The sequence below is a fragment of the Antechinus flavipes genome, chromosome 1 (assembly GCF_016432865.1).
Source record: "Antechinus flavipes isolate AdamAnt ecotype Samford, QLD, Australia chromosome 1, AdamAnt_v2, whole genome shotgun sequence".
In the NCBI taxonomy this organism is placed as follows: Eukaryota; Metazoa; Chordata; class Mammalia; order Dasyuromorphia; family Dasyuridae; genus Antechinus; species Antechinus flavipes.
In genome coordinates this window covers 320,447,790-320,455,757 of record NC_067398.1, presented here as the reverse complement: position 1 = coordinate 320,455,757, position 7,968 = coordinate 320,447,790, and positions in this window count along the sequence as shown.

Here is a 7,968-nt window from a genome sequence, read left to right as displayed (position 1 = left end):
GAACTTTTCTTAGATATTGATTATACTTTGATTGAAATGGCCAAGTTATAATGTTCATTTTCTTTTTGAATTATCTTGGAGTATACCTTGTCTTTTGAGCCTTATTTAAATAGATTTTCTCAGAACATGAAATTTGTAGGAACAAATTAAGGACACAGCCAGACCCTATAATAAAATTATGACTTTTAAATAACTTTTATACTGGAGGTATGTTTAGAATACTGTACTTCTTCATATCTGTCTTTTGCTATCTATGCTTTCTTCAACTAAAATGTCACTTTCAGCTAGAATCTTTTCTAATCTTTTATAGCCACTGGAGTTTTCCCCTCTATGGTTACTTTCCTTCTACTTTTAATGTATCCTTTGTGTACATATCTATTTATATGATGTCTCTCCATTAGAATGTAAGCTCCCTGAGGACAAAGATGGTTTTTGCCCTTTTTAAAAATCCCCTGTATTTAGAACAGTTCCTGAGCTAGAGTAGCTGCTTAATAAAAGCTTTTTCATTAATTGATTAGCTCTCTACTGAGTCTACAACTCTCTTTCTCTCTCTCTTAGCAATCAATAGAAATCTAATCAATCATTTTATCATTTTTATCATTTATTATATATATTTAACACTAGAATTTGACTATACATATATATGTGCATTGTGCATATATATGTGTGTATGCATTTATGTTATTTTGACAGTGGGACCCTGCATATTTATTTGCATGAGAAGGGTGTCTCATACTTCTTCCTCAAAAATTTCAGCGAGGCAGCTCTTAATTTAATAATGAAGAGGTATGAAATATACATGAACAAGGCCCAGATATCTCTTTATAGCATCACTCACTTAGTCAATCAAAGGCCTAAGACTAGACTCTATAAATCTAAGTAATCAAATAGGAAAAGAATAGAATTGTTTGAAATGCAGGGATGCTATACAGGAAGTATATTGGAATTGGGTAAGGTGGTTCAGTCATGCCTTATAGATATTATATAAAGAAACCAGTTCATTAAGTACCTGAGTATCAAATTGTCTGGTACCCTAGAAGAAAGAGCAGTCTGGCAAAAGTCCTGAGAGGGAATCACTGGGGTAGGCAGGAGGATCTCTGTTTAGTCCCATAACCCAGAAGAGGAGGATGTTAGGATCTTTCTATTAGTATTCTAACAAAACCTTCATTTCAGCTGAGAAAGATGTTAAAAATCAAGAGCTAAAAACAGTTGGGAATCCTGAGGTATACAACTTTAGGATTATAAAAGAAACTCAAAAGAAAACCACACTATGCCTAAAAGAACCTTCATAAAGGACTTCTGAAGGGATATCTAGTAAAAAATATCATTTGTCTTATGTGCTCTAAATTTGAGCCCTGGAATCTATGTAACTTGGGTTGCTGAAGTGGGGAGACATTTTCTACCAAGTGCTTGCTATCATCATACAATAACTTTTTCTTAAAAAAAAATATATATATATATGTGTGTGTGTATACACACACACACACACACACACACACACACACACACACATATATGTATATATATAAAATCAGAATCAAGTAATAATAAGGGAAAGCATATCAGTGGAAGCTGGTGAGGAAGCCTTAGGAAAACCACCTTGTAATCCTAGAATTAGAAGGGAAAAGTAGCCAGCCAACTTTTGGGGACTAAACCTACTAATAGGATGGGAAGTTTGGATAGCAGGTACAGAGCTTGTGTTGTATTTATAAGTAGAGTGATTGATTTTTAGACTCTTAGCTAGCTTTAATAGCCTATATGTTAATCTCTAAACCAGTTTAAACCAGCCTGCATACTCTAAAGTATAGTTAATATGATCCCACCTTCAAGTTCTAGAATTCTTTTCCATCCTTTTGATTCTGGACCTCATTTTCTTGACCAGGGGTTGGATTAGATGATCTCCAAGATCTCTCAAGGTAGCTAGGTTGCTCAATCAATAGACTGCTGGGTCCGGAGTCAGGAGGATCCAAGTTCAACTCTGATCTCAAAGACTCACAAATTGTGTGATCCTGAGCAAGTCATGTTATCTTAATTTGTCTTAATTCACTAGAGATGAAAATAGCAAACCATTCCAGTATTTTTACCCTAAATGAAGGTCACAGAGTTAGACATGACTGAACAACAATTGTTGTTGAACAACAATTCAAGCTCTAAATGAATAATACTATCCTCAATCAACAATTCTGTCTGCCTACTTAACGATGGACCATATTTCATTTTACTTACATGTTGCCTAATAATTAAGCTAATGTTATTTGAGAGGGGATACTTTGGGGAACATAAGAAAAGACATTTGAACAATAAAATCCGAATCTGGATCCTTTTGAGCTTCTAACTTCACAGGAAATCACTCTTTAAATTTCTCTCAATTGAATGCAATTGATTTTATACAGTGCCCTGAAAAATGTCACCTAAAATATGTGTCAATATAGAACCAAAAAACTAGTAAGATTAAGCAGGGCTATTTGTGGCACTAGTCACTGAATCAAAATAAACAGCTAGCAAGTTTTTCAGGTTTTTTTTTTTTTTAAGAAGAACTTTGTGAAATTCCTTTATTTTATGATCTCAATTGTGTATAACCCTAAAGTCAAACTAATATAGCCATGCAATCAGTAAAGGCTACAGAGCCAAGCTCTGAAATTCTGTGTGTAGAATCTAAAATCACTCTCAGAATCATGGAATGTTAAATGTAGATGGAGATTTTGAGATTTTCTAATCCAACCTCCCCATTCAGAATGTTTTACCCCAAACTGAAAATATTACCTTTAATCAGAATGGACTGTGGATTGATATGATGTGATTTGTGGGACTCCAGGAAATCTCCCCTTCCCAGTAATATCTCCTTGGCTACTTGAGACTGAGCGTACTTGAGGTGTCGGAAACAAGAGATACTATTCTCTAGTAGTATAGTGGGAGTAGTAGCAGCAACAGCAGCAGCAGCAGCAATAGTAATAAAGATAAAATATGCCTCTAAATTCTAAAAAAAGTCCTTTCTCCCAGATATAATATGACATCTTTAGGGAAAATAAGGCAATATGGTTCTACCTAGCTTCAAATTCATTACCATCTTTCCTAACTAGAACTAACTATATCCTCCAAATTAAAGAGTGGGTCAAACCACAATATCTTATGAATCACTTTAAGTATACGAGAGACATAAAGTTATATTGACCCCACCAAAACAAAACAGAAACACTAAATAGTGCCTTCATGTAATGAAATCAAGATTTCAAGGTTCAGTTATTTTAAAAGGTGAGTTCAACTTGAAAAGTATAAAACTCTTAACATATATCAAAGGATGGGAGAAGCTGAAAGACAAGTCTGAACCAGTAGAGAAGGTAATATCTGCAAAGATCTTTGTCTCTACAAGAGAAAGCATAGCAAGATTTTTGGAAATATCTTGAGAAATTTGAGAGGAGGCAAGTGAAAGGACCACAGAATTATTCAATTAGGCAGATGAGTTTATTGGGATGACAAGAAAAGAGGAGGAAGAAAGGACTAAGGTTTAAACTAGGCAAGATTGATAAAGAAGCCAAGAAAATAATGTAGAAAGGAAGAAAATCACGTGGTTGGAGATTAATTGAGGAAGAAGAGAGAATATAACATTGGATTAGTAAATATGAAGAGTTAATAATGGGAAGATTAAGGAGAGTACAATATATTAAATATTATCCCTTTTAATTTCTGCCTTCCTTGATTTCCTTCAAAACTTAGTTCAAATTCCTTTTTCAACAGAAAAGCTTTCCAGATATGCCCCTCTTAGATTACCTTCTGTTTTTACTATACACACATACACACATATATATGTGTGTATGTGTGTATATATATATTTACACACATATTCATACATATATTTTAACTCTATATTTGTGTGATGTACATATATAGATTTATACATATTATTAATTGAGAGAAAGAGAGAGAATATAACTTATTATTTGTATTCAGTCTCCCATTTTTACTTTTGTGTCCTCAGTATTTAACATAGTCCCTGGCACAGAGTAAATAAATAATAAATACTTGTAGAATAACTGACTAATATGTAGGTGATACACACACACACATATGTATGTGTGTGTATATATATATATATATATACACACATACATATATATCTATGTACATGTTTCTTTCTCTTCCCCCCACCCACTTTTACTTGGTATGTGCTATATAAAAAGAAAGAGAATAGCTAGTCTTCGGGATTATACCTTGATAAAAGATTGGCTTCTGTTTTTAGTCATAGTACCATATCATGAACAGAACAGCATGAATAATTAAGGAAATAAATGTTATAATCCAGGGGAAGAAAAGTATATAGATATAGTTAGTATATGCTCAAAACCCTTGAAAGCAAAAGGCTGTCTTAATTTTAATTTCGTACACTAAGTGCCTACCATAGTTGAGCCTTTAAAAATGCTCATTCAATGAGTGATTGAGTAGAACAAGTACAGAAATGCAGTACACCAATGACCTCATTATGCCAGATCTAAAATGCTACTTCCCGTCAACAGCTCTGCCTCACTACAGTGCGAGTTAATAAATAAATGTTTATTCATTTGCAAATATTAAGTGCTTTAGAAAAGCTAGATCTTAATAGCAATAGTAATTTCCCACCTATCTAGGAGGGAGGTAGTGAGGATTAATTAATGTTTGTAAAGCACTTGGAATATCAAAAATACCCTTTACGTTTTTAGTATTATAAGCAATATTGGTGAGTTGTGGATGATGCAAAGAGAGGAACTTTAAATTTTCTGATTTTTTAGTGCATTTAAATTCACAACCATTAACACTGCATTAACATAGTTCCCCCATCCCATTTCCCCTATTGACTATTTAGGTGAATGATAAGGCAAACTTAGCCATTTCATTTCCAACCAGAGTGAGAAAAATTCATCTGGACTAATGACTCCTGATTTCTTCCAAGGTGTATTTGTGGGGTTTACCAATTAGAGTCATTTTGCTATCTCTAGATACAATGTTTTGAGGGAAAAGCCCTTACTGTTAACCCTGGAGATTAGAGAGACGAAAAAATTATCATTTCCCCCACATGACTTTGCTGTTAACAGAGACTGTTATTTTACTAATCCTTAGGATCCAAAATGACGTTTCCTTCATGTTTCAGGGCACAGCAGGTGGGAGAGTGGATTTGTTAAGCTGGGTGGGTTTATCCTTCTTTTATGTGTTCATTCAATTTTATGTTCATTTACTCATTGTACACATATGGCAATAGAAGCTGCTGAAGCAATAATTGTTATCTTGTGAAACAAGAAGGGCGAGAATTCTCTCTCTCTCCCCTCTGTCTCTGTCTTTCTGTCTGTCTCTTCTCTCTTTCCTTTGTCTCTCTGTCTCTCTCTCTCTCTCTCTTCTCTTCCTCCCCCCACTCGGTCTCTCTCTGTATCTGTGCCTGTCTCTCTCTCTGCCTCTGTCTGTTTCTCTCCTATGTCTATCCCTCCCTTCTTCTCTCCTCCTTTTTATCTATCTTTCTTGTGATCTTGCCAACTATCTATCTGTTTCTATCTCTGCTTCTGTCTGTTGGTCTGTCTCTGTCTCCCCTAATCCTTACCTTGTTTTGGAAATTTTGTAATGCTGGTGGTTTTCTTAATATTTTCAAAAGATCAATGATTTTTGTCTGGAAAAAAAGCACAAGTAGAAGGCATCCTTACATACAGTTAAATGTATCTATTTGTGTGTGTATACATGTTAGCCACATGTGCACACACATATATATCCCTGCCAACTGTCTCATCAGTACTCTCAGAGCTTTAAAAGGATGTAATCACATTTTGAAATTATACGGGTAAAGAAAATCCCCAACCTGGTAGCAATGTATCAAGTTGTTATATCAGCAGTACTAAGGAAGCATACACATTCTACCTTGATTTTAATAGATTAAGTAAAAGTGATTAGTTGGGCTAAAGGAAAATTGTTCAACAAAAGCTGGGCCTGGGGAGGAAAAAGAAAGAAAATAGCTAATCTTCAGGATTATACCTTGATAAGAGCTTGGCTTCTGTTTTTAGTCATAGTATCATGAGCATCATGAATAATTAAGAAAGTAAGTGTTATAATCCAAGGGAAAGAAAGTATATATTGCATTAGGAAAGGCATTTTAAGATTGTAGTTTTGCCACAGTTATTAAAATACAAATAATCAAAAACCAGAAACTTCCTTTCATTCAGCAGAATAGAAAGCTTGGGTTGTTGTTGTATTCTGTTTTCCACATCCCTCCCCCACCCCTTTTTAATTTAGCTATTTGATACAGAATGATGGATCCACTGAAAATATTCTCCTTTGCACATTAAACCTTTTGAAAGTCCTTCCCTTCCTTTTTTTTTTTTTCCTTCTTCTATAGGCTATTTGTCTCATGACAGTATTGTCTGCATTTCTCACAAAAATGCAGGCATTTGTCCTTGCACTAAGTGCTGACATCTTCTGATAAGAAGAAAGCTAAAAAGGAAAAGGACTGAAGGTCAATATGTTTGCTTTGCTCTCAAGAGTATTGGTGTGTTGGGGGTGTGTTGGGAGGATAAATACTTTGTAGTGACTGACTGCTCACTACAATGCAGTTTCCTTATGCATTAGAATGAACAGCTACATTACCATTAGCCTGAAGAGAAAAGCAAAGCTCAATTGCAAAAGCTTCCAGCTAAACATAGGGCGAAAAGGAAATGATACATATTATTGCATTTCCCCCTCCCCCCTCCCTTGTTCAAGTTAATTGAAAATTTTAGTTCATTACAGAGAATCAACACAACTGTCAATCATTTTGCATAGCACAGATCAGCCAGAAAGAAGGAAATGAAACATCCTTAATAGCTCAGTGTAGATGATAACAGCATGCCTTTGGTTTTCAGTGGTGTGTATTTGGAAACTCCACCCTGAAGATTTTTGTCAATTGGGCATAGGTTTCAAATATTCTTTTTCACAATAATTTAATCAAGTCCCAGAACATTACTAATCCTCGTCAGTGAAATACCTTGAAATATGAAAGACATTTATCTAACTATTTACCTGGACAGTCAAAGTGGATGAAGCCAGTATATTGCCCAGAAATGTCACTGAAAGATAATCTATGGAATCAGCCACTGGATATGTTACGTACACACACATTTAGGAAATTATATAGTGCTTTAGATCTCAGCTTCTTAAATTGTGACTTGTGATCCAATAGGGTCTCATAATTGACTGTGGGATCAGAAATTATGATTTATTATCAATAAATGCTTGGTTTATATACCTTTTTTATATACCTTTGTATTCATGGTCACATAAAAATATTTTGAGTGAAAAGGGGTTACTAATGGAAAAAGTTTAAGAAGTCCTACTTTAGGTAATCCCAAACTGCTCAGTGCTGAAAAAACTAAGTCATTAAAAGTATAATCTCTTAGTATAAGGGCATTATCAGAATCTCAGAAGAATCCCATAAGTGACTTAAACAACAATATAAAGAATGGTGAGCACAAAGATATAGCATATAACCAATACTGACTTATGAGTGAATAAGATGCTTGTTTAGTCAAAAAAGAGAACTGGGTTTTAAATCAAGGTATTGATGCTTATAACGTGTTATTTTGGGCAAAACAGTTAACCTGAGACTCAGTTTGCTCATCTGTAAAATGAGATATTTGGATCTCTAAAAATCCTTCCAACTTTACTTCCAACTGTCACTAAAATGTCCAAAGTACCATAGACTACATTGTTGACATGTATGATAGGAGGAAGTACAAACTGGTGACCAGAATTCTGGGCTTAGGAAGAACCAAATTCAAATCTCATCATAGACACTAATTAACCATGGTAGCCCAGGCAAATCATTTATATTTCCTGTGCCTCAGATTCCTCATCTATAAATTAAAGGGGATCATTCTCTGTTTCCTTTCACAGACATGGAATATAAACCACAGACACAATCAAGACCATCTAGAAAAGTTCATCATTTATAAAGAATCTCTCTTCCATTTTGTCTTGACA